The sequence below is a fragment of the Miniopterus natalensis genome, chromosome 4 (assembly GCF_054644295.1).
Source record: "Miniopterus natalensis isolate mMinNat1 chromosome 4, mMinNat1.hap1, whole genome shotgun sequence".
In the NCBI taxonomy this organism is placed as follows: Eukaryota; Metazoa; Chordata; class Mammalia; order Chiroptera; family Miniopteridae; genus Miniopterus; species Miniopterus natalensis.
Window position 1 is genome coordinate 54,662,179 of NC_142084.1, and position 27,500 is coordinate 54,689,678.

A 27,500-nucleotide genomic window follows, 5' to 3' on the forward strand; every position below is an offset into this window, starting at 1 on the left:
AAACAGAAACAGAACAAAACAAAGAAAATGCCCAGGAAGAGAAGGGCAGAATGGAATATGGAATGCAATATGTAATCTATGTTGCATAGGAAGTTGGGCTGGAAAAACAGGACGAAGGTGGAATCTCACCGATGACCTCGGGTGATCTGCTCGGCCTGGCAGCGGGTGCCGGCTGGCTGCGCCGCAAACCGGCCCCCCTCAGACCGCCAGGCCCGGCGGCAGCGGGCACGCGCCTCCGGAAGGACGGCGCGCTCGCCGCAGGCCCGGGCAGGCAGGACCCGGATGGGCCCCCGCCGGGGCACTCGGAGCAGCCCCTTCGAGAAAATCTCTAATGTTTAGATTCCATGAAATGTGCTTTACTACAAAGGCGGGGGCATACTTCCCCGTTTCTTTGTTCCTTCCTTTCCCCACAGCAGACCAAACGGAGTAGATAAAAATATAGCTTGGAATGGACAGCAGAGCGGCTCGGTTGATTTCCTGGGTTTCACAAATCCGTCCTAATGGTTATTAGTGATAAATCCTAATGTTGGCGGCGAAAATGGGTTCTTTCGCGGGGTCCCGAGAAAGGCCTTTCGAAGGGCACGTGCCTGGGAGAAGTTTCAACAGTCGCGAGATTTATTGGGGTGAAGGGGAAATAACACACCCTCGGGGGTGTAGAGGGCAGGCGGGCTCTGGCGTCCACGGCCGCAGGGTTCCTGACAATCCTCCGCGTGTTCTCTGGTCTTCAGGCACCAGCGAGCGCTCCCGAATCAGCCAGTCTCCTCCGGTTTGTCGCCCAGGCCCGCGCAGAGCCCCGCCCCTAACCGGCTCCCCTCCTGGACTTCCGGCTCCCATCCCCGTCCAATCCTGTCCTTTTCCGGGGCTAGGCTCCACCCCTCTGTGGTGCCCCTTCTGGCCTCCACTGCGCATGTGCTCCCTTTCCGCCGGGCCGTCGGATTCCCCTCCCGCGGCCCTCGGGTAATCCAGGTGCCAGGCTGGCAGTACCCCGGGGACCCTTCCTGCCGCTGGGGGTTGCCCAGGGATTAAGTCCCCCGGGGAGGCTGCTGCCGCTGCGGTCCCCCGGGGAGGCCGTCACTGCTGTGCGGCTAGTGACGCAGGCTTAGTGTCCTAGTCAGCTCCCTACATTAGGCTGATATTTGATTCAGCTCCCTCGATTATTATGTTTAATGTGTGATTCCCTTTATTATGTTTTTGTATTATGTATTTCCCTTTATTATTATTATGTTTAATGTGTGATTCCCTTTTGCTCCCTTTATTAATAACTAGCAAGCTACCGACGCTAACACTAATAGGTTGTATCTATATCTATAGCTATAAAAATATATATATATATGTATTTTTCAAAAATACTTATTCTGAAAGGGAAGATGAATTAAGCAATACAGGGCTTATTAGGTCTATAGAACATACCTATAGCACTATTTTCTCTTTTTATATTTAAGAGGGCACTAATTGTATACCCTCCCGAAAAGAGAAAAGTATAATAAACTCCAAAAACTGACCTAACCTATTATGTCCAGAGCCAGGAAGGAGATAGATCCCAGCTTGCACTTAGTTAGGACTGTTCATAAAGTGCATATTAAGGGGATGTGTAAAATGCATTTTCAATTAATTCAATAGATGTTTGAGTGACTTGCAGGAAGGGGTCAAGGATGTATAAGCTATGTTATTTTCCACAAGGAGCCACACTGCAGTGACAGGTGAACCTGTAATTACAGTACAGAAAGATAGGTGCTATAATAGAAGCATGTCAGACTGCTGGAGGATCAGAGAGGAGGGGCATTTATCGAGAAAGGAAGGTCAGGAAAGGCCCTGTGAAAAATGTGAGATTTGAGCTCCAATTTTGGAAGAATGAGTTCATGTTGGCTGGAGGGGAATGAAAGGATTCCAGTAGTAGAATGGCTCAGTTATCAAACAGCCTGACCCTCCAGGAAATTGCTGCCCCACGAATATACTGGGACAGTAATAAAATGGAGAGTGAAGTGGATGAGTGGAGAGCTGCATGTTCAATAAAATGAGTTCCCTCACTGGAAGGGCAGGGCACGAAACAAGGGTTGAAATAGGCTGATTAGAGGTAAGCTGGATGTATGAGTGAGTGGAAGGCAGAACTGAGAGCTAATCTTCTGCATATTACCTTTTTTATATAGCTTTCTCTGGTGTGTGGCTTGGTGACTTTATGGGTCACAATATGTCTTTAGTGTAGCATCAGACATCCAGGTGGCAGCTTTTAGTAGCTTTGCCTGTGTCCTGTGGGGAAAAACAGATATTGGCCGGTTTGCTTTTTGCATGAGTTTTATAAAACTATAGTAATTGCTGGGGAAATGGAACTTTTTAGTCAAAATTTTCTGCCAGTGGAAGGGATATGATTTTATTATAAGTAAGAGAAATAATATACTCAATTTTATGTTGTCATTTTTTATCATTTAAAGATTATATATAATAATCATTAAATTGAAAAGAATAAAAACCTTGATTTTCATGGAGGTGATATTAGCTGTGATTTCATAAACATGGCCAGGCAGGTGGTTGAGAGTAGCTTTCTGCTCTAGGTTATCTTATTGCCCGATTGCCCATTACTTGATGTTTAGAGAGACTCCAGAGCAGATCAGCTCTGCACATCCAATTGTGATAGTGACTCAGAATACCTGGTTTTCCCTCACTTTGACTAACTTTAGATAGGTTTCTTTCTGACTCTAGGACCCTGGGAATCATCACAAAAGATAAGAGCTCCTAGCCCCTATGTTGGGAGGGTAGGAGCCTCACTTCAATAATTGACAATTAGCAAACACAGAAGATTTAATCACATTGACACCTCACCTCCCCAACAGTGTTTTTCTGTACTTCTTTACTAGCTCATGCCAGGCGTCAAATCTCTCCCACCTTTTGTTTCTGTGGATTTTAGTTTAGTCTCTGTCCCCGATTGCAATAATCTTGATCCCTATTATAACAGTCTTAAATAAAGTCTGCCTTCCTTGTTTAACTTGTGATGGGCTTAGAATCACACCAAAAGATAACCACATAAAACTAGCCAACAGAAGGTCCAGTTAAGGTGAAACAGACCACAGTTCCATGTGTTCATGCTCAGTGATTAGAGCTTTTGAAGATGTAGGAAGAAAGCTTATTCTCTCTCCTTGAGTTCTACATGAACAGAGTGAATCTTTGAGGGATGTTCCACTGGGCTCAAGACTAGTCCAAAGATGTTTAAAAAGGTATAAAAATGAAAATTATAGGGGGCAGAATGATTAGCTGTGCAAACTGAAAGTGAATATGGAATCTCAAGAATGGAGGTAATTATCACTCTGTACATTGAAGGAGATGAGTTATTTTTTTCAGAGGTAAGTTGGAAAATTAGGTTATATAGGCAACAAATCTCTTTTTATGATGTTGAGTTTTCATTGGGCTTTTTTCCCCCAGCCTTCCAACTAGTGAAGATAATTGGATAGAATATTTCAATAATTCTTATATGCCAACTTTGCTTACAAAAACAAAGTGGGTCAAAAATGCCAATATAGCATTCTACTTTAATGCAAAGATGGGAAAGAATATAAGCAATTATCTGACAAATGGCAGCTGTTTAAACTACAGGATACTAAACTGGTATCTTAGCAGGGGTGTCATTATCTATAGGCCATTAAAAGTTTGTTTCTTTATTATTTCATCTTTATTGGTGTAGGTTTTAAAAAGGGAAAGACAAAATCCCCCACAGAAGGCTTCATTACTTTTACTACATGAATGTTGCTCGATTACTAAAAGATACCGTTATTTGATTAAAGTTCTCAAAAGATTAGCCCCAACGTTTTTTATTATTTGCATTTAGAGATAAGAGAACTATATGATTGTGTGTGTATGTTGCATGTGTGATGGTGAAACTAACAACACTTTTATGTTGACCTTGTCCTTGTTAAAAATCCTTTATAATTCATACAAACCATCAATTCATGAAAAATTTTGACATTATTACTAAGCTTTGGATATAATTAGCATTTCAAGACAGATCACCCTCTATACACAAGATTCTGTTTGATGGTATGGAAGCCGGTAGGTAAATAGGGCTAATTGAAGTGAAATGGCAAAGTGATGAGGTTACTTTCCTTTTTCCTATTTGCTGCTGCTTTTTTTTTTTTTTTTGCTTTTAAATACCACCTCCCTATTTCATTTCAGGTATTCAGTGTCCTGCTAACTGTAATCCAATCTCCCCTGGAGAGAAAATGGCAATGACTTGTGAGTTCATGAATACCAATTGGTGCACTTAGCTCATTATTTTCTTTGACATGACAACCACACGAGCAGATCAGAACAAAATATGTACACTTGGGATCTTGACTTCATTAAGACATTTTGCAAGTTATCTCTGATATATTTGTGGATTAGTTGTAGAAATATAAGCTAGATGCCAGTATCCCTAGACAAATTAATAATCAAATATCTGGATCTTAGTATGTCTATGAATGAACTATTGTCAACAAGGACAAGAAATTCTAGTTATGTAAGGTGTAGCTGTATCCTCACTCCTTTAAATTATTTTAAAGGTTAACACATTTAATGGATATATAGGAAAAATTTAACGTTTTTTTTTAATATGCTATGCAGCCAGAAGGGAAGTGACCCTATTGTGCACAGTGACCTTAGGATCCATTAAAAATGATCGAACTGCGATGCTGGGTTAGATCTAATAAGGTTACTTTTATTGAGGGTGAATGGAAGATCCTCCACTTGCAGTCTCAAACCATATGAAGATGGGGACAGACATGACATAGAACTTGCTTTGTGTGGAACTGAAGTTTGAGCTGGGAATATGTTTGACGCGAATCATCTGTCTATATGGTTGTCATAGAGGCTAGTACGACACTGGTCAAATTAATAGAAACGTAGTTCAGAGAAGAGGCATTTTCCTTTTTAATTTGTTTTTTATTGTTTGTTTGTTTTGAGAGGTCAGTAGTTGATTCCGGTCAGGCCATACTTTCCTGGTTGCTTTTAGCCTAAGGGCCACAGTTTAGGAGAAACAGGCACAAGCTAAGGACATTTAAAAGGAATGACTGGGAAGATGGTTCCATGCCATAGAAGAACTTTAGGAGGCATTGGAGATGTATAATTTGATGAAATGAAGTGTGTGCATATATGTGTCTGTGTGGCCAGGGGGGTAAATATGAAATGGGTATATTGGGAGATCTGTATATTCCACTTAGATTCCACAATTATAATTAGGATCAAAGAGTGTATTCTCAATGAAAAATTCTTTCCTTTCTTTTTTTTTTTAAAAAAACGAAAATCTAGAAGACATTTCTGAAGAGCTGCTTTAGAATGGAATGCAATTCCTCATTCTGGAAGTACCTACGCATCTCCTCATGATATCATTTTACATTTCCAGTTAGAGTTGGTGTTATTTAGTAAGAATTCAATGTTATTTTTTACTCTAAACCTTGTTCTTCAGATGCTCCTTTGTGCCTCTATAAGAAAGAAAGCTGATGGCAAGAGCTTGTTTTAAAAATGGTCTTTTATTAATAGAGGTGTTGACTATATGTCTTCTGTAAAATTGTCTTGCTATACTTATTATTAGGTATTTAATTACAAATTCTGCTTGTCTTTTGTTTAATAGCCTCATTAAACCTCTGTGATTATAGTTGTTATTGATATCATCTGAGTAGCCAGAAAATTCCAAATATGTGTATAGAAAGTAAAAATGTAAACAAGTCACGTAAAAAATCTGTATGAGGGTTCTTTCATGTTTTTGTCTTGACTTGCAAGCCTACAACTCCAGAAGCTGTTCACATTCATAATTTCATCTACAATTAGGATAATTTTTTGGTTGGATATTGGTCATGGCTCACTTATGGCTTTGAAGTGTCAGACTTCCAACTTCAACTGTGATGTGGAGAGCCCACATTTCTACTCAGATTTTGCCATGAAAACAGGACTAATTGAAATAATCAATAATTAGCCCTGGCCAGTGTGGCTCAGTTGGTTGAGTGTCCTTCCATGTACCCATAGGCCTATGGTTGATTCCAGTAAGGGCACATACCTGTGTTTCTTCGAGTAGGGGGCTTGAAGGAGGCAGCCAATCCATGTTTCTCTCTTTCTCTCAAAATCAATAAAAACATATTTTTGAAAAATCAATAATTGATACCAACATAAAGTTTAAAAATTTGATATACAATAAAATGCAAAATTTAAGGAAATGTGAACACTAATTGAAAATTAATGAGAAATTATCAAATTCTGCCTTTTATGTCTCTCTCATTTGTCTCATGCTACCTCTATCCAGATTTAAGTAAAACAAATTCATTCTGAAACTTTCTTGATTTTAGGTCCTAACTTTTCCAGGCCCATAGCTAGGAGCTTCTTTCCATTTATAGCCACATATAGCTTACTGACTCTTCCAGGCTGTTACGTGGCAGAGGCAGGGCCTTCTCGGGTGTTTTAGCATTCCTGGTCAGCTGTTGGAAGTTCTCTGCTATCTTCCTGAGAACTCCTGTTCATTGTCTTTTTCACACAATAGAAAGAGGAAGAAACAGTTGCATAAATTGTTCTTCTGTGTGAATTCTCTTATGATTTTTATTACCACAATCACCAGCTTCCCTGCAGCTTCATTTCAATGTTCTTTTACCTTAGTTAGTGTATTTTTGCTAATTTAAAAATTAAGATGTGTCTTACTCATTAAACATTGCTCTGCTGGTTCCCTTTGTAATGGTCCTAAGAAGTTTCCAGATCATTTACAAACCTTGCTTTCTGATGCAGTTGAAGCTTATTATTACATAAATTTTGATGCATATTTAAACATAACATCATTTGTGGTTTAAAAAGAGATGTAAAATGATTTTGAAAATAGGAACCTGCAGCTTGTGGGCATGTAGACTCACTACCGGAATGACTTACTGATTATTTCACTTTTAAAATAAATTTTACTGTAATTAGTCTAGATGTTTGGCTTGATTTGTGAGGGTACAACTGAGCGTTAGTTTCTTAGAGAGCTCAGTCCCTATGGAGTTCATAATCAAGTTAGGAGAGGCAGGTGATCATTTAATTGACTAAGATATTCATAAAGTAGAACTGCTATTCTTTAAATTCACCTCTGTTAGACTGACTCACTGAAAAACTTCTAAATTCTCCACTGCCTTGGAAACATATACTAACTTATGGGCAGGACATGCTAAATGCTCAGAACTAATAGATTATTTTTTTTTTTACCACGCTGTATGCCTCTTCTATACCAGTTGAGTCATTTTCTTCCCAAGAATGAGTTGTTGGTTCTCAAACCTACTTATGACAGTTGTATATATTTTAATAATTATAAGTAAATATTACAGAAACTAATGACATTGAACGTGGATAAAAAGAGGATATTATTTCTCTGAAGACTAAGTTGAACATTTTGGACCGATGATAAAAGTAAATAAAAAATAATCCTGTTAAATTATGCATGGGCAAGACAATTGTGAAGGACTGGGGAAATCTTAAATTTCCAAAAGGTTTTACACTCAAATTATTATAGGAATCTTTAGGTTTTCATTCTATTTCAATAAAATGCATACTGGGACTCATGGGGTACTGCAAGAAATAAATTTTAGGATTTCAAGCAACAGATTCATACTTAAAGGCCTTGTTCTATATCAATATATTGGAAAATGTATGTTTTTAGATATAGTAAAGGAATTTGGTTCCTTTTTAAAACTAACTTGTAAAGTTAACTTAGTAACTATTAGCTTTGCCTATGTCTGTTAAGAGGACTTTTTAAAAAGTATTTATTTATTTATTTATTTTTAATTTATTGATTCAGAGAGAGAGAAGATGGGGGGGTGGAGAGAAACATTGTTTTGTTGTTCACTTATTTATGAATTCATTGGTTGCTTCTTGAATGTACCCTGACTGATTTGAACCCACAACCTTGGCATATCTGGACGACGCTCTAACCAACTGAGCTACCTGGCCAGGGCCATGAGGACTTTTACAGTGGTAAATAACAAAAACAAACTGAGGATAATTATTTTGTTTCAGAAATTGTCAAAGCCATGAAATAAGACATAAGCATGAAAAAAGTTATTTGAGATAGAATTTATTCCTATTAATAGGCAGGTAGTAAGTTACTGTTAAGGCTTTTGTGTTTTTCAAAGTCTTTGTGTAATAATTTCTTCACCAGTTCATAGGAAAACAATTGTCTGTTCCACAGGAAGGTGCAGGAAGGACTTTTAAACCTTCCCCTGAACCAGGACATAAGACCCTCTTACATAGAGGTGTCCTCCGTATGCCCAGAGGAAAGGAGCATCCTTATTGAAAGATAAAAGGACACAGAGAGCAATAGGAAAGAGTAGGATCTGCTAAGTTTCTCCCAGTCTACTACTCTCAGCTCATACTCTGTCCTAACTTGTCGTTCCACAGCTTTCCAATCGTTATCAAACCTAGCCTAAAAACATCCAGGTTTAATTGTTTCTTTGGGTCTTCATTTCCTTATGAAGACTCTCGTGTTATGTAAAACTTATATTAAAAACATTTGTATGCTTTTCTCCTGTTACTCTGTCTTTTGTTACCGGAGTCCCAGCCAGGAACTTAGAAAGATAGAGGAAAATGATATTTTTTTCTCCCCTAGCAGGGGATGCATGTCAATATTGCCTTCATAAAAGGTATCACTACACACTACTGCTCAGTTTCATCAAAAACTGGAATAATAATACTATAATAAAAAACACAACTGACATTCATTAAGGCCTTATGGTGCTTCAGGTTCTAGAACACGAAGAGATTATCTCATGTAACCCCTATATCAACCCTGAGAGGCAGATATTTTTTACAGGCGAAGCAAGAGGCTTAGATAGGTGACGTGACTTGCTTAAAGTCAAAGAAAATTTAAGAAGATGAACACAGATTGAATCCCAAACTCTGAATCCTAAGAGTAGTCTCTTAACTAAGAGTAGTCTCTTAGTTTTAATCCCAGAAGCACAGGAGGATCATGTGGGACACTTTAGGAAAATTCTTTTGTCCAGACAACGCACCTTGAAATTATTCACTGAATTTGGATGAGGCACCTGATTCCGTTGTTCAGCTAGGGTTAAAATTCAGGTTAATCAATATCTTTGGTTCCCTCAAATTTAATGGCAGAACATGCGGTAATTGTAGTCCACTTTTTCTTCTTTATCTCATTATTTCAATATGAGGAGAGCTGCAGTTGTTACTTCTGCCTTGATCCCACCTGAAGGCTGAGCCTTAGGAAGAAGAGCTTGTCAGCAAATAGCACAGGTAGAACATTGGCAAAGAAATCCATTGAACATAAGATAATAAAAAAAATGGTGTTTCTTGATCTTACTTATTAGCCTAGGTATGCACATTACATAGAAATTCCAGTAAGTCATAGGTTAGTGTGAGAGTCTATCATTTTTCTAGGCAACTAGATTAAAAAATAAATATAGTGAAGTCAGTTGTTTATTACCTTAACTTAGGCTAAATCTTGTTTAAAACATTTCAACTGAAAGAAGTGAAGCCACATTTCTTGGTAAAAGTATTAAGGAGCTCCATTCCAGCAGTTTTATAGCTCAGCGTATCCATTTAATCTACAAAATCACCCAAATAAGCAATGTTTGAATTTGGCTATCTTCAATATTTTGTTATCTCAAGCTATTTGGTTTCCAGATATATTAAAACAACTTATATTGTTTTCAGTTCTACTAATGCATATGTCAGTTTGTAGAATATGAAATTTTATTCTGATTTTCATTTGAAATGAATGACTCATCTAAACACATGAGAAATATAGGCTGATAGCATTTTCGTGCATTTGCTGCTGTGTGCTCATCTACTTTAGCGAGTAGACCTATCAAGACCTATCAGTCTACCTAGGGTTTGGCCTTTGTTGCTCGGGGAAGGGAATAAAGAGCCTTTGCCTCAGAGCATAAGTATGCTTTTTTATGCCTTGGTCCCTTTCATCAGGTGCCCAGATTTTCACTTGGGTTAAAATTTCAGTTTCTTAATTCCAGAACCCCATGCCAACACTTTTCAAGCTTTTATATTCCTCAGTGTCCCAGAATCCTGAAACTAATTGGGAACCCACTATCACTCTTGCTTCCCACTTGGATATCTGTAAGAATTCCTCTCCTATCCCCCGTTCTGACCAATTAAACTAGATTCATAGTCCTGATGCGTCTCTTGGATTCCACTACCCTGATGAACTTCTATCACTCACGTCTTTCTCTGTATTATCTAACATTCCATCCAGACTCTTAATATTTTTAAGGACTTCCTTCCCCTTTCAACAGCCACCTATAAACTAGATTCATATTTAGTCCTGGTGTCTCTTGGCCACCCAGGGCTGATCCACTAGGGAAGCAAATTTTCCAGTAACTGTCAACTTAGGCATTGTTGTTGATCAAGTTTTCAAAACTACCATGACATACGATTACAATGTACATTAAGCCATAATTTCTGGCTTCTATTTGTATAATATAAAGGAAATACTACTCAGATTTCTAACAGCAGTGAGGTTATTATGGATTTTTATATTATAAATACTCAGTTATTTTGTGATTATCTTTTAATCTAATACAATTTATTTTTTATTATATTTCTTATTACAAAAAAAGGAGCCCAAAAGCAAAAGAAAAAAGAATATTAAAAGCGAAATAATATCACACAAAAGATACATTAAAGCTTAATTAAATCATTTTAATTAATAGTAAATTTTAAAAGCTCTGTTTTAACTTTTTCACCCATGTTTCACAGAACCACATTGTGATCATAGTTTTGAGGCCAGTTCACAGATGAAGTGTCTCCATCGTGATCGGTGTGCATGGGATGTGGTTCATCTGTGTCACCCACACAAACCAGTTCCTTTCCAAGAACCTGATCATGAAGAAAAGGCCCAGGTAGCACATAAGAGGAAGATGCTAGCATAAAAGGTGCTCATCCAGTCCAAGTCCTCCTACTTCTTCTGTCAGATAACAAAATAGAAAATATCCCACTGGAAGTAGAGAGGCAGCAAGACAGGGGGCCAAGTCAGAAAGACATATTTGTGCTGGTGGTCATATGGCATGTAGTTTTTCTTCCGTTTCCCAAGCTCCATAGAGAGGATCTACTCAAGGCACAGGAGAAGGGCTGCATGTTGGTGTCCGGGTCTTTGTGGAAGCAGCGGGGCTTGGCAAGGTGCTGGGAGTTCATGTGGTTCAACAGGCAAGGGCCCCTGTCAGGTGACCAATCACAAAGTGAGGTAGCAGGTGGCTTCACATGGAGGCACTGAGGACAGACATCATGCTGCAGCCAGCGTGGACCTGGGCCTGAATTGCATTGGGCAGCACTGCACAGAGGAAGAAGGGCACAAAAGATGTCCCCAAAATGCAAAGAGGGACCCATGCAGCAATATCCAGCTGCAGGATTTGCAGCAGGTACAGCAGGAAGAAGACATGGTTGGCCTCTGTAAGCGCATCCTGCTCCCCCGCGGCCTGAAGCTCTGGAACTCATCGGTCAGCTCTATATCCTTAGTGGGCTCAAGGCTGGGCTGCTCCAGATGCTGTAGCAATTCTCTCTGGAGTCATCCTAGTTTCAAAGAATTCCCAGAAACAATTTTTCATGGTAAATGAGTAGGTCACTGTAAACAAAGACTAACCATACAAGTAACAAAGCACACTGAAAAAAAAGAAGAAAAAAACCCGCAGAAAAAAAAGAAGAAACACATTCTTTAATTTAATTAGATTATTAAAAATTGAGTGATTCAAGAACAAAATGAATTTTTGGCAGCTATGTTTAAATAACAGACAAGATTGAAAACATCTTTAGGGGACAGGGAATTGTAAAAATACTTAACAAATTTGAAAAAGAACCAAATAGATGATCCATAGATGCTTTGAATTTTTAAATTTATATGGAGTTGTGTTCTTTGTTTTTCTTTTAATGGTATCAAAGTGAAGGCATTATTGTATTAGGGTTCTCAAGAGAAATAGAATCAATGAGGTGTGTGTGGAGAGAGAGAGACTGAAAGGTTGATTTATTTTAAGAAAGTGTCTCATATGATTGTGGAGGCTGCCAAGTCCAAAATCAGAGGGTAGGTTGGCAGAACTGGAGATCCAGGGTAGAGCTGATGTTGCAGCTCAAGTCCAAAGACAAACTGCAGGCAGGATTTCCTCTCCCTTGAGGGGAGTCAGTCTTTTTTCTCTGAAGGCCTTCAACTGATTGGATGAAGCTCACCCACATTATGAAGGGTAATCTGCTTTATTCGGAGTCTACTGATTTAAATGTTAATCTCATCTAAAAAACACCTTGGCAGCAACATCCAGACTAGTATCTAACAAAACATCGGGTACCATGGCCTAGCCAAGTTGACACATAAAATTCTCCATCACAATGATGTTTCTTTCTCAATCTGTACATTTTTGCCTCTCTAGAATTATTCTTCAAGCTCTGAAAGTATTTGCCTTTTAAAGACAACATTCCTGAACATTTTACTTAATGCTAATTTTAGTAATGAAATCCCTCTTTGTAGAAGACTATATTGTTTCTTATTCGTGTGTGGAGAAAAGACTGTATATTTTACAGCCATATCTTCAGTATGGTCTGTTTCACTCATTTTCCTGTATTGTTTTCTATTTCTGAAGTCTGGAAAATGGCCTTGTAATATGTTGGTTAGGATTTCTGGGCAGCATTGTTGCTTCTGTAAATTACATATTCTAGACTGATCATAGTATAGACTATACCTATAATATAGGTAATCAGCTATTGCCAGACATACATTTTTATGCAGTTTTTTAGTATCATATTGAATTTTGATCCACTAGCCCAGAAATGTCTACCTTCTTTTTGAAGTTAGCACATTACAAGGAAAGCAGGATTTGGAATGGTGTTTTGAGAATAGTGCTTTATAGCACCATTGGTTACATCATAAACCTAAGGAGGTAATAAACCTGACTTCTCCTGCGGGTGTCACTTTTCTTCATTTGCAGCTCCAGCCCCAGAGAACTCATGCCTTTGTACAAAAATGTGAGTTGGCGACAATGTTGCTTGTTAGGTAGTTTCAGTACAGAAAACTGGTGCAAATCCCCCATCGCACTGCTGGCATTTTAGCTACAGCGTTTTGTTTCTGAAGCATAGCATTTCACGGAAATTCTTTTGATTTACTTCCATGTCTCTGACTCCTTTGGTACTTGAAAACTACCAGAAATGGGAAATCCTGAAGACAGTTTTTGTCATCAAGGACATTTCTACATGTTTTATTCTGCAGAAAGGATCTTTTACACAATAGTCTTATTTTTGCAGAGGCAAAATTCTTTACGCAACCTTCTTTGAGTAGATGGTTATAATTTATTTTCATACCTTCCCTGTCAGTAACCGCTCTAGTATCAGAACGAGTCAAACGCGTTTCCTGTAACTTCTCTTTTCCCAGGGCCCGCTAGGTGAAAGTGACAACTGTACATCTTTGATGGCTGCGAAATCCCTATGTTGTTGGTTTTTTTTCCTGACAAGGGACAAATGGAATTTGTTTATCTCTTAATTTGACAGCCTCTTCTTGTCAAAGTATTCCTTTTTTGTTTTTGTTTTTCCTGAGTTTCCCAAGTTCTTCAGACCCCACAGCCATGTCACTCATCATAGCCACATAAAGGGAGGTGAGATGCTGGGAGAATGCAGAATGGGTGAGATATACTTTATTAGTACTGTGCACTACAGCCAACCCAGAACAGCCATAACACCAAAGACAGACACCACCACTGCCATGAATATCTGTGGTCATTTTAGACAGTTACTTCTTTGTTTTGGGGAGCTATCCTGTGTGTTGCAGGATGTTCGGCAGCATTCCTGGCCTCTGTTCAGTAGATCCACCCCATTGTGACAATCAAAAAGTTTCTGGATATTGCCAAATATTCCTAGTGGGTGAGGGAGCCCCTGGTTGAGAACCAACTACTCTAAGTCACTGCCACAAATTCTGATACAAAGCTTGATATATCTTTAGTGATATATCTTATGAAAGGCTGGAGAGAGACACCAAGCCTCAGGAATTACAGTCGACATGACTTTAGTGGGCTGGGCTAAAATAAGGTGGCTTCTAAAGTGTCTTTGCAGCCAATCCTAGGATATCTTTTGTGCTAACAAATTTCTCCTGTGGTCTTATGTTTTCTGTGAAGAAAAGCTGGATTTTCTCACAACAGAAAATGAAGTAAGAAAGGCTGCCTTGTTTTGAGGGTTACTCCCTATTTAATGGTCAATTAAAGAGACAGTATAGAAGGGATTTGCAGGTCCAGTGATACAGGTGTGGATTTTAGAGCTGGACTGCCTACGTTGGAAGCCCAGCTTCCTAATGCCAGGCTGGGTGGTCTTGGTAAATCACTTACCTTTCTCAAGCCTCAGTTTTCTACCAATAACGGTGAGGTAAAGATAGAGCTTATTTAAGGAGTTGTGAGACTGAAATGAGATAGTGTGTATAAAGTGCTTAGAACAGCACTTAGTACATTGCAACATTGGATAAACATCAAAGGAGACAAAAATAAGGTATCTTGCTATAAAAAAAATGTATAAATGGATTAGGAATTTTGTAGTCTGTAACATCATTAACATAATTAAGCCATGTCTGTTTCACAAGATTTTTGACAATTATTGATTGAATGTCACCATTATAACAACATTACAAAGCTTGATATATCTTAAGTGAAATGATGACTCTTAAAAACATTAAAAAGTGCCCTGGCGGGTGTGGTTCAGTGGATTGAGCGTACTCTCATGCACTGAGAGATCACCCGCTTGATTCCTAGTCAGGGCACATGCCCGGGTTGTGGGCTCGATCCCAGGTAGGGGGAGTGCAGGAGGCAGCCGATCAGTGGTTCTTTCTCATGGATTTCACGTGCACTCTCTCTCTCCCTCTCCTTTCCTCTCTCTCAAATCAATAAAAGCATAGATATTTTTTAAAAAAACCAAAACATCAAAAAGTAATGACTTCCAGTTTCCTAATATAAAAAGTCTGGCCCATACGTAGATGTTAGTCCTATCCTCAGATGCTATTAGAGAGGAATTTGATTGAAACTCTGTCTTTCCTCACCATAACCATCAACCCTATACCCTATCTTAATCTAATCCCAGATATCACAGATATTTTCTAGGCCCCTTTCATTTAGTTAATTAGGAGGATCTGGTCAGGACACATAAGCCCAAAGAGCCTGAGCATCAGGATCTGAGAGCCAGAGGAGGCCACACCGGGACTGTGTTCCACAATGAGGACCGAAGCAAGATAAACAGAGACTTAACTAACAGTCACTCAGCTCCTCTGAGTATGCTTAACTTGTTTTTATGCACCGCCAGAAGCACATAGAGAAATTTAGCCATAACCAGAAGTACCATCTAACTGCAGCAATATAATATTTTTGTGGTTTAGATAAAAAGAATAAAAAGAAAAAAGGTAGGCAGCAGGGTTGTCTTATTACCTGCTGTTATGAGTACAGATACTTGGGATTCATGGAAATGACAACCGGAACTGGATTTCTGTTTTAAGCATGAATTCACGCTGGGTTCCATTCCTTGTTGTCTTAAAGAAGTTACAAAAAAAACCCCAAAAAAACCCGTGTTAAACCAGATATGTAGCAAAGATTATATGGATATTTTTTTTTTTTTGGTAACAACTGTAAGTAACTTTAGGGTCCTAGTCGTAAGTGATCATAAAGCATAAAGCAAATATTATTGCCTAAAATATTTCAGGCCTTAGGGGGCATTAATTGAAGGATGTCCGTGTGTGGTGGGTACTGGGCCACGTTCAGGTGGAAAACAAAGGCACCAAAGCATCTGCACGGACCTCTTTTGGGCCTCTCCTCTTGTGGAATGAATCACCTGGGGAAGGGGCTCAGTTGGGCACCTTTCTTAACGGTGCTCTGCTGTGTGCTCCAGAGGTGTCTGTGGGTTGGATTCCTGGCTGAGTTACTCCTCTAAAACAATTTCAAAGGGGGTTATGACATTTATAAAGATATTTAGTAAGAGTTAAATTCATACTAGTAGAAAAATATTGTAGACGGTCTAGTTTACTAAACAAATAGATTCACATTTGCTATGGATTGTACTTCACAAACTTCATTGGGGGGGAAAAAAGCACAGCCATATATGTGTATATTTATATATGTAAACTTAATTAAATATCCAGGCTCCCCCTTCCTGTGACCTTTAAGTTAGTGAGAAATTTGATGGGAGCCATTTTTAGTGCATGTTCTCTCACTACCAGTTGTGCATGTATCTAGGAAGTGATGGGTTTATTGGAAAATGGGAGAAGGCCTGTAATTGTCACTCATTCATGGCTGTCCACAAAACATTTTTAAGGTGGACAGTTTCACTATAGTCTTGGCTGGTAGGGCACAGGGGCCTCACTAAGCTGGGGCTTTCCTCTGTAATTCCTGCATCAGGATTCAATATTATTTACTCTTCTGTGTTCTACATGTTTCTGTTAGGCCATTCATTTCAACAGCAGAGTATTTTTATTCTTCCTGTATGTAATACCCTGCTGTTAGTTATTATAAAGCTTCATCATTTACATTTTAGAGCTTTAACTACCTGTGTTCCTAATTTGTTACCAAAGGCTCATTCTTTGTCAGCGCAGGCTCTGAAATGCCATCCCCACCACCAGGGACCAGATATGGCTCTCCTGTCTTTTAAAAGTCCTGTCTTAGCTTTGAGTCTCCTCTCCTTTGCCCAGACCACAAGAGGTTGTTATAGGTAGCCTTGGCTTTTTGGCAGGAAAAGAGCAGCTTTCAGACTAAGTAATACCTGAAAAAGTCTACCCACTGTGCAAAAGCCATTTCTGCCTGATGCTTCCAGCGTCCGGCCATCCGGAACCTTTGTGGCTGCAGCAGCGCAGGGGTGAATTGCTCCGCGTGTTCTCTGGATGGTTTGCAAGCGAATGGCGTGAAGCTGCATGAACAAAACCCGGGTTTTGATCCCCTGTTTCTCAAGGAGACATGAATGACACATGTCCACGTTTTTCTAATTCTTCTTTTTGCAGTGATTTTTTCTTTCTCCTCTGAATTCCCCCCCCCCCCCCCAACTTTTAAATCCCTCATGTGTTTCCTCCAAGAGTACATGCAGTCTTGGCTAGTTCCTTCACTTAAGAGTATGGAGGAGTTGTGTTTGTTCCATCTCTTGTATGACTGCATTTCAATGGGTGTTGAAACAGGCTGCTGTGTGAATCTTAATTCCCACCCCTTGCAGTGGAATGGGGGGACTCACTGAGATCAAGTTTAAATGAATGAGAGATGATCTATTTAATAAGCATTATGCCAGCAAAAGCTGCAGCAAAGACAGGACATTTAGTTTGTATTAGAATAACTCTATTTGAACATATTTATTTATTTTCATTATGTTATTAACCATCAATAATTGAAGAAGACCATTTACTTCCTACTATATTATTATGCCTATTAGCATAAGTAATCCCTGACATAACTTGATATTTCAGGTTTATTAAAATTCATCTATTTGGGTTTTCACGTTTGTTTACTCATTTGTTTGCTTTTTTATTGATGTATAATTGACATACAATATTGTATTAGTTTCAGGTGTACATGATATCAATTCAATATTTATATATATTATAAAATGATCTCCAGAATAAGTCTAGTAACTGTCACCATATAAAATTATTGCATTATTATTGACTGTGTTCCCTATACTGTACATTAGATCCCTCTGGCTTATCTATTTTATAACTGGAAGCTTGTACCTGTTCGCCCACTTCACCTATTTCTCTGATCCCCTCCTTTCTCTGGTAAACACCAGCTTGGTAACTGTATCTGTGAATCTGTTTCTGTTTTGTTTTGTTTTGTGTTTTAGATTACACATTTAAGTGAAGTAATGCAGTATTTGTCTTTCTCTGTCTGAATTACTTCACTCAGTATAATGCCCTGAAGTTTCCCCCATGTTGTTGCAAATGGCAAGAGTTCATTCTTTTTATGGCCGAGTGATATTCCAGTGTGTATATACATTGTACATACCACGTTTCTTTATCCACTCATCTATCCACGGACACTTCGGTTGATTTCAGATCTTGTGTCTTGTAAATAATGCTGCAGTGAACCTAGAGGTGCATGTATCTCTTTGAATTAGTGTTTTTATTTCTTCAGATAAATTCCCAGAAGTAGAATTGCTGGATTGTATGGTAGTTCTGTTTTTAGTTTTTTAGGAGCCTATATACTGTTTTTCATAGTGGCTGCAACATTTTACATTCTGACCAACAGTGCATGAAGGTTCCCTTTACTCCACATTCTCACCAATACTTGTTATTTTTTGTCTTTTTGATGATAGCCATTCTGACAGATATGAGGTGGTACCTTTCGTGACTCTAATTTGCATTTTCCTGATCATTAGTTGATGATTCCTGATGTTGAGCACCTTTTCATGTACCATTGGCCATCTGTACACCTTTTCTTGAAAAATATCTAGTCAATTCCTCTGCCCAGGTTTTAATTGGTTGTTTCTTTTTCTGATAGTAAGTTGTGTAGGTTCTTTATGTATTTTGGATATTAACCCCTCTTCAAAATATTTTGTAGTTTCTATTTGAACCACTGAATGAAAATCAAAATATTTTTTAAGGCAACTATAAATACTTGAAAAACTTCAGAGACCCAGAAGTTTGAGTTTTCTTAGATGATATGATTATTTTGGATTTAGATTTAGCACAATCATGTTTTAATGGCAAATTAAGAATCTTCTTATTGAAGACCACATGATTAGCTGAACCTTCTGTACTGCTGTCCAAAAGGTTATTTTAAAAATGAAGATTGAATGTTGTTAGAAAGGGAACCAGATGAGTTTAGACGGCGTAGACACTCAAGAACACTTGATGAGCACTTGCATATGGGATGCTGCTTGAAGAATACTTCAGTGCAGAGTTTGATGACAGGTTGATGCGTGAAAGTGAGAAGGGACTTCAATATATTTTGAAGCTCCCCAGGTATGTTCTTGACTGCCTATTGGCACCTGAAATTTATCATGTACGTTCTCATAGTGTTTTTGCTTTATCTAATATTCAAATACTTGATGACTTTGTGGAAGTTTTGAAGGGGATTTTATCTCCAGTGTCATTATTTGTTGATCAAAAACTTAAAATAATGGGAATTGAGTCAACAGTCACGTGCTTATGAGTTAGTCATACCTCTGTAAAATTCATAGTCAGGAGTTAAAGATTTCTGCCTATGTGCTGGCCTCTGTACTCTCTGCAATTCTCTGTTTACAGGTAATAAATATATTAGAATGACATATTGCAACCTCATTTGTCATCAGGGGTTTGTACTTATACAATGATTTGGAAGCTTAGGAGAAGATCTCTCATGATATTCTCACCCTCACCCACCAAAAGGCTTGGCAAGTGGCTGACATTCAAAAAGCATTTGCCACTGGCAGAATTAAAAGGTCCTTCCAGGAAGCAAGTTTTACCAATTCAATGCACTGGAAAGCAAGAATTGTGTAAAATTTACTTCAAATTAAAAAAAAAAGGTAAAATAGATTTAAGCATCTACTCAAACACTGGGTATCTCAAACAAAGCACCATTACATTGATTGTTTATTGAACGGTCATCGGATATTTATTAACTATCTATTATATTTCAAGCCCCTTGTCAGGTTCTGCAAATGCAAAAATCAGTGACATATCTCTGAACTCAACAGCTCTCTACCAAGAGGGAAAAGACACAGGTAAATGATTATAGAGTTAGAAATGATGGGAAACACATACAGGTCCATGGGTGTGCAGAGGAAAGTGTATTAAGTGCTGCTTGGGCTTGCAGATAGGAATGAAAGGAATGGTGAGAGATGACTTAACAGAAATTCTTTGGTGAAGGATGTTGAAGAATTTTCTGGGTTGACAAGGGAATGATTCTACAGGCAGAAGAAATGTTTTTTATGAAGGTATGGAGGACTGAGAGACTTTAGTTTGGAACTAAAGCATATGGTTGGGTGTGGGAAGGTGATGCTGGAAAGAAGCAGGGCTTTAGTATGGTGGATCTTACACATTGTGGTAAGTTTGGATTTTCCCATAGGAAGGAAACAAGGACCCATACTAATTTTGTAGGTCCAATATGTGCTAAATTTCTTTGATGGTGATGATTATTTCTCAAAATGGTTCACAGGTCAGCCATTTCATCTCAAAACTTGTCTCTAGCCATAACAATCTGTTTATTTGCTCATTTATTTATTCTTTCGTGAAATGTTTATAAAGCATCTAATTTAACCCAGACCCTGTTCTAGGCACTAGGGGCAAGAAGTTTGATAAGAAAGGATTCCTGTGTTGACAGATTGTCAAATGAGTTATCTACTTAAGCTGTAATAGCCAAGGCCAAGAATGACCTTCTGATGCGTAAACCCAATTTCTTTTTATATTGACCCTACTCCAAACTCAGACAATTGACTAAATAAATAAATAAATAAATAAATAAATAAATAAAAATATATAGGTGTGTTTAAACTAGGAATACATCTTCACAGATCATAAAAGGAATAATAAAGTAGTAGCCCAGCTGGCATGGCTTAATGGTTGAGGTTTCTACCAATGAACTAGGAGATCAAGGTTCGATTCCTGGTCAGGGCACATGCCCGGGTTTTGGGCTCCATCCCCAGTAGGGGTTGTGCAGGAGGTGTGACTCTCTCTCACTGATGTTTCTGTCTCTCCCTTCCTCTCCCTTTCTCTCTCTGAAATCAATAAAAACATATTTTGAAACAAACAAAAACCCCCAACAAAACAAAAAGCTGTATTTAGGTCTAAAGACTGCTAAGATTTATTTAGACTTCTTCAGGATTATGACCCCTTGGAGGTGGACAGTTAGTACTAATCTTTTCTTAAAATACAGGGCTGGAATGAGGTTTCCCTCCTCAGAAGAGGGAGCTAAAAAAATGCTGCAACATCATTTTGGTCTATGGATTATGTAAAACTCCACACCTACAAAGGGAGAAAGAAGTGACTAGAGGCAGCCTCCCAACCAAATCTGAACTGTCAGCTGGCTCTGCAGCATCTGTCATATTCCATGGGCTAGAAGGCCACACTGCAAGTGTAAGGCATGGTCCTGGATGGGGGACTTCAGGGGGAGGTTTGGTAAAGGCACTTACAAACCTTTAGACGAGGAAGCATGTAAAAGCAGGGAAGAGGAAGAGACAGGCAAAGAGAAACACTTTTCTCGGGTGAGTCTGTGTACCAGATTACTAAAACATATCAGAAAAGCTAATATGAAGGAAAATGGCCAACAAAATCAACAATAAGGAACTGAAAATGAAAGAGATACATTTGATAATGACTTAAAAAGTTCAGAAGTATAAAAAGTTAAGGATTAACACCCATAAAAGAAAAATTATGGAAGAAGGAAGGAGCTAAAATAAGAAATGAGTATGTCAGAGAACAAGTTAGAAATTATGGAAATCAATAATATAATCAGTGATGTAAAACAGATGTACTCAACTGGATAAATTGATGGTGGCACTCAGTCAGAGAGTAAATTAGCAAATTGAAAGATGAAGCTAAGGAATTCGTACCACAGAGAAGAGGTATGAAACAGTTTGTTTATCCATTCTCCTTTGATGGATGTCTTAGTTCATTTGGGCTGCTGTCACAGAATATCTAGACCGGGTGGCTTATAAACAGCAGACATTTATTGCTCACATTTCCGGAAGCTGGAAGTCCAAGATGACGGTGCCAGCATGGTCAGGCTCTAGTGAGAGCTCTCTTCTGGGTTGCAGGCTGCTGGCTTCTTATTTTATCTCCACATTGCAGAAGGAGCAAGGGTGCTTTCTTAGGTTGCTTTTATAAGGGCACTAATTCCATTCATGAGGGTTTGTCTAATCACCTGCTAAAGGTGATTGTACCTCCAAATACCATCACTTTGGGGGGTTAGGTGCCAACATATGAATTTTGGGAGGACACAAACATTCAGACCATAGAAACAAACATTTGGGTTATATTGTTTTGTTGGTAATTATGAATAAAGTTACCTTAAGTATTTATAAAATATTTTTGCAGGCCTATGTATTTATTTCTCTTGAGTAGCTACCTAGGAGTAGAATTGTTGGATAAGAAACTGTTAAAATTTTCCTAGGAGGTTGTATCATGTTGTCCCCATCAGCAATGTGTGAGAGTTCCAGTTGCTCCCCATCCTTGTTAACATTTGGTATTGTCAGTCCTTTTAATTTTACCCATTCTGGTGTGTGTGAATTGGTATCTCATGATGAGTTTAATGCGAATTTCTTCCTAGTCTATTGATTGTCTATTCATGTTATTAATGGTGTCCCTTGAATTCCTATTTTCTATGAAGTCCAATTTCTCAACTTTTAGGTTTATAACTATTCTTTTAATGTATAGTCTAAGATTGCAAAAATATTCTGATATGTTTTGTAGAAAGGAACGCTTACAAGCTCATAATTATGCTTCTTATATATGCAAAAATGGATTTTTAATAGAGACTTATTGTGTTTATTGGAAATACTTTTTTCATATTTGCATGTACTACAGGGAGTTGATTATAAGTGGATCCATGTAAAATTGATTTCAGTAATAGATCTGTAGGCTTAAATAGAGGGATTTTCATTTTTAATAATATACTTCAGAATGAGAGAATCTGATATTATGCATTATAAGTTTATATTCTTTTTTAAACTACACAAACAATGGATATGCTACTAATCTCACCATTTTCTGTTCTTTCCAAGGATACTTAAAAAGAACATTTCCTTTTTGACCTCAACATTGCTTGCTGCTCTGCAAAATGTAAGTCATATGAGACATAAACTTTTACATTTAAACTACTGCAGATGTGAGAATGTTTGCTAATTGTTATTAGTATAGTTATTGGAAAGAAATTCAGATAAAAATAAATATTTCATTAATTTAAAATATTATAGGAACACTATTTGTGTCTTGTTTAGATCAAATGTATTTTCAATATGGTGAAAATACGACAGATCATGAACAAACTCCTCTTTTTTCTTTTTATACTTTCGAAAGCTATAAAGCAGACAAAAGTAAAGGAATTCAGTGCTTTTGTTCTTTTGTGTGTCAAGGTTGCTCTTGATATTTACTCCAAAATGTCAAATGGGACTAATCTAAGTGTCAGAGTTTACTGTCTTTTTACCTCTGGACTCAAGAGAATCGTATGCCTTTCCATTAATTTGCTTTGCTTTTGTTTATTTTTAAACAGCTTTATTAAGATAGAATTTACATGTCATTTAATTCACCTATTTAAATTGTATAATTCAATGTTTATTTAGTATATTCATAGAGTTATGTAACCACCACCACAATCAATTTTAGAACATTTTCATCTCTCTTAAAAACATACCTTGTATCCATTAACAGTCACTCCTCCACTTTCCCCCAACCCTTGCCCTTTCCCAGTCCTAGGCAACCACTAATTTACTTCTTGTCTCCAGATTTTTCTATTCTGGACATTTCCTATAAATGCAATCATGCAATATGTAATTTTTTGTGACTTGCCTTCTTCATGGTTTATCCATATTGTAGCATGTATCAGTACTTTGATTCTTTTTGTGGGTGAATAATATTCCATTATATAACTATTATACTTTCTGTGTATTTATTCCCTAATTGATGGAAGTTTGGGTTGTTTCCACTTTTCGGTTGTTATTAATTATGCTGCTATGAACATTTACATGTGGGTTTTTGTGTGGGCATATGTTTTCATCTCTCTTGGATATATACTTAGGAATGTAATTTTTGGGTCACATGGTAACTGTTTAGCATTTTGAGGGATTGCCAAGCTATTTCTCCAAATTTGATTTATTTAAGAATTTATCTTACATCCAGTTAAAAAAATTTTTTTTATGTGTTAGTTTTGGGTGTACAGCTTAGTGATTAGACAATCATATACTTTACATAGTATTCCCCTTGATATTTCCAGTATCTCAACTGGCACTATACACAGTTATCACAATATTTGACTCTCACAATATATGACTATATTTCCTATGCTTTATTTATTTGCATCCGCTTTCAAAAAAGACTCAAGTCAACCTGTCATAGATACTCAGGCTTGGCTTTGTGTTTCCTTTCCGAGTCTCCAAGATAATCACATTTCTTCTCTTCACTCTTACGTGTTCTGCAAAAACAAACGATTAGGATGCTGGCAGGTTTTGCCTTGTCTTAGGGTTCTGTGCCAGGATTTGACTTCATTGACTTTTACTTCAAGGTGGTGCTTTAGTAACTTGAAGTCTTGCCAGAGCTTCTCTATTATGTTCGACTGCCCTCAGGTGGACAGTTTGCTTTATCTGAGTGAGGATTTCAGGCTGAAAAAGTGGAGCAAGTTGCTGCCAACTTTTGGTTCTTCCCTGTAAATGTAAGAGTTGAATTTTATTCCTTGAGAAAGTGTGGGTTAGTCAGGATGTTCTTATGGTTTGATGTGCACATGTGCTGTTGTGCTTTAGGAGGGGATGTCCCAAGAAAAGAAGGGGTTATTGGTGAGTCTGCTGGAGACCTGAGGTCAGGCATCTGGAGCCAGGAGAGCATGCATTCCAGAGCCCCAACTCTGAGCAGTGAAGGGCCGCCCGAGGGCTCTCCCCGACTGAACGAAATCTGTGCAGAGATGCAGGGAGCTGAGGGGGCCGTTACATGCGTTACGGAGACTAGCTGCTCTCTGCAATTTAGAGGGCTTTGGAACATTTTATGTCCTTTCTCTTGATATACCACAGCTGTCCCTGGAGGTCCCAGCAGAAGTCTTTAGGTGCTGCCTTTAGTGGAAGCATGAGAGACTCCTCACTATTGAGTCACAGAGGAGATTTTCTCTGAATGACACGAGGCACTGGAGATCAGAGACTGCTGTGTCAAGCAGCTGGCAGGAGCCACGTGGGGTGGCTGCCAATGTGAGGAACAGCTGATGGGAACAGCTGTATCCAGGCAGAACCTGCTCCAGGGTCGTTGTCCTCAGTGTCTTTTCCTGGGAGGAGCATTTTAAGTATCAGTTTGGAGAGGACTCATTTTTCAATGGTGTCTCCCAGCTTCTGCCCACTCAGCATAAATCATTGACAGGGAAATGTGGACTACTCTTTGCAATTGCCGACTTAGTGGTTGTCTTTTATTATGTCCTGAGAAGAAAGACTTAATAATTTCTTTCCAAGAAACGTGAATGGATGCTGGTCCTCCCAGAGGCACCTGATTTTATTAACCAGCTCTCAGATTTCTGGTGATAAATGCAGTTCAGAGGGAAAAGATCATATAAGAAATAAAGTTATATGTTAAAACTCTAGAAGTTATTTGAAATAGCTCAGAAATTATAAAATAAAAATTCAGAATACAAAGACCAGAGAGAAATTTCCCACACAAATGTTTTTGTTTTACATGGACTGATACGTCTGTTATACGACATTTTCTTCTAACATTTTGTCTAGCCATGCTACTGCTAAAAATGGTTCTTCTTTACAGTGAGGGTAAGAAGCTTTCAGTGATAGTATGTTACCACCTCAGACTTAATTAGCAGGAAAAGCATCGGATTTGGAGTTGGCCAGGTCTGAGTTCTAATTCCATACCAGCACATCATAATTCCAGAGATTGAGCAAGATACTTACCTTCTCTAAATCATGCTTTCCTTAGCTGTTGAATATGGACACATCTTTAAATTTAATATTTGTTTAGGTCAGTGGTCCTTAATTCGGGGTGCCCTTGCCTCTGAGGGTACATTCAGCAATGCCTGGAGACACTTTTGGTTGTCACAACTTGAGTTGAGAGTGCATCTGTACTCTGATGGCATCTTGTGGGTAGAGGCCAAGGAAGCCACTAAAACATCCTACATGGCACAGGATGGCACCCTCCCTTCTCTTAACAAAGACTTATCCAGCCCCAAATGTCAGTAGGAATGAGCTAGAGAAACCCTGGTTTAGAGGAAGGGAATGGATGATGCTTCCACTTGGAGAAGTCCGGCATAAAAGAAAAAAAATATTGATGTCTGTGGCAATATCTCTCTCTTCTTAAGAGATGGTGAGGAACCAGAGAACATGGTAGCGTATAGATATTGGATTTTAAGTATTTAAACTGCTTGAGCAAGATGGGGATTGTTCACAGGTAAGAATATTTTATAGGTTTATCAAAAGGAATATTGTGGAAGGTGCTCCTATGAAGGAAGCGGAACACTACTGATATTGTTATGAGTGGAAAAGTAAAGCAAAACACAACAGAGCAGGAACTTAGAAGCCAAACACTATGGGTTCCATTCCACTTCCAGTACTTATCTTCCTGACCTTGGGGGAGAGACTAAACTGCTCTGAGCCTCGGTTCCTTCCCTATAAAGTGTAAGTAGTATCTGCCTTAGAAGATTGTAAACTTGGGGTTTCTATTAGGATGAATGAGGTAATAAAGTGTCTAGAACATCATATAGGATTGATCAACATCAATTTCTTCTTTCCCATGATAAAGTTTGGAAATTGGATTTGGAATATGTGAAAACTTTTTTAATAAGAAAAAAAAAATGTTCTGGGAAGAAAATGGTAGAAGGGAGCAGAACCAGCTATAAAGATTCCACATAGGTTCTTCAGTTTTAAATAATTAATTTACTAGCTTATTTGTTTGCTTGGTAAAAAAATTAAAAAAGATATGAGACAAATTAATTATATTCAGTAAATCTACCTTTCATTGTGTTTCCCTATTCCCCAGTTCTCAGAGGCAACTGCTGTTTCCAGTTTCTTCTGGGTTCTTCCAGATAGAAGAATCCTTGATATTCTGACCTAAAATACTGAAGGTAAAAATAGCCATTAGGAAGCCTTGTGATCAAGGTCAAAGAAGCTCAAGTTAGGAATAGTTTTATGCGTCCAGATCTAAGGGAGCAAAACCGACAGTCCTGGACAGAACCTGTGAAAAAGACAAAGTACAATCGAGAAAAGAACGTTTCCAGAAGATACCATTAGGGCACCAGCTTAGTTGTTGGGCGGGGGGGGGGGGGGGGGGGGGGGTGACCCTAGAGACAAAAACTATGTCTAGAAGTCAAAAGCCTTCTGTATTCCAAAAAACCACTTCTGTGTTCCAAAAGACAGTGATATTATCAGCTAGGCTGAAGAGGTAGCATGAAGAGATCAGGAAGGAAAAGGTCCTCTGAAGGTCAGAGTTTGTATCAAAATGAAATAATAATGTGCATGATCGTGAAGGGAAATGTTACAGACTTTGTACGTCCGCCAAGCCAACTGAGGAGTATAAGAACGGACGACATGACTTCCTGGGAATATAAAATGTATCCTAAAGTGTCTTTGAATTACACTGATACTGAACTGACTGTGGCAAGACCTCTGTTGCCAGAGCAGGGAAAGTGATGGAAATGGAGAAAGTGCGGATTCCTGACACGGATTAAAAAAAGTCTCCCTCCTTTGGTTGATAGCAGGAAAAAGTAATTCTGAGAGCCATCATGGATGGGAATGGGGTGCCCTTTTCTGCCAGCGCCAGCTTGGCAGATGAGAGGACTTTTGACCTAATATCGAGAGAACCTGTGGGATCCGTGAGAACGACCTGCTATTAAATTCCCGGAGGTGCAGGCAAGTGTTGAATCTGGTTAGCATATTCTACTTGCCAACAGGCGATTCCACTGCGCCAA

The 27,500-nt window shown here is 38.5% G+C and overlaps 1 long non-coding RNA gene and 1 pseudogene across 1 annotated transcript in view; one reads left to right on the forward strand and one right to left on the reverse strand.

Annotated features, from left to right (window-relative positions):
* The window catches only part of LOC107527517 (uncharacterized), a 178,790-nt gene that overhangs the window by 53,454 nt on the left and 97,836 nt on the right, over positions 1–27,500 (forward strand). Inside the window, exon 3 of the long non-coding RNA XR_015714370.1 lies at positions 22,624–22,681. This is a non-coding gene — a long non-coding RNA (uncharacterized LOC107527517). The remainder of the gene's footprint in view (positions 1–22,623; positions 22,682–27,500) is intronic.
* Positions 10,699–16,908, reverse strand: LOC148093289 (acyl-CoA (8-3)-desaturase pseudogene; annotated as a pseudogene).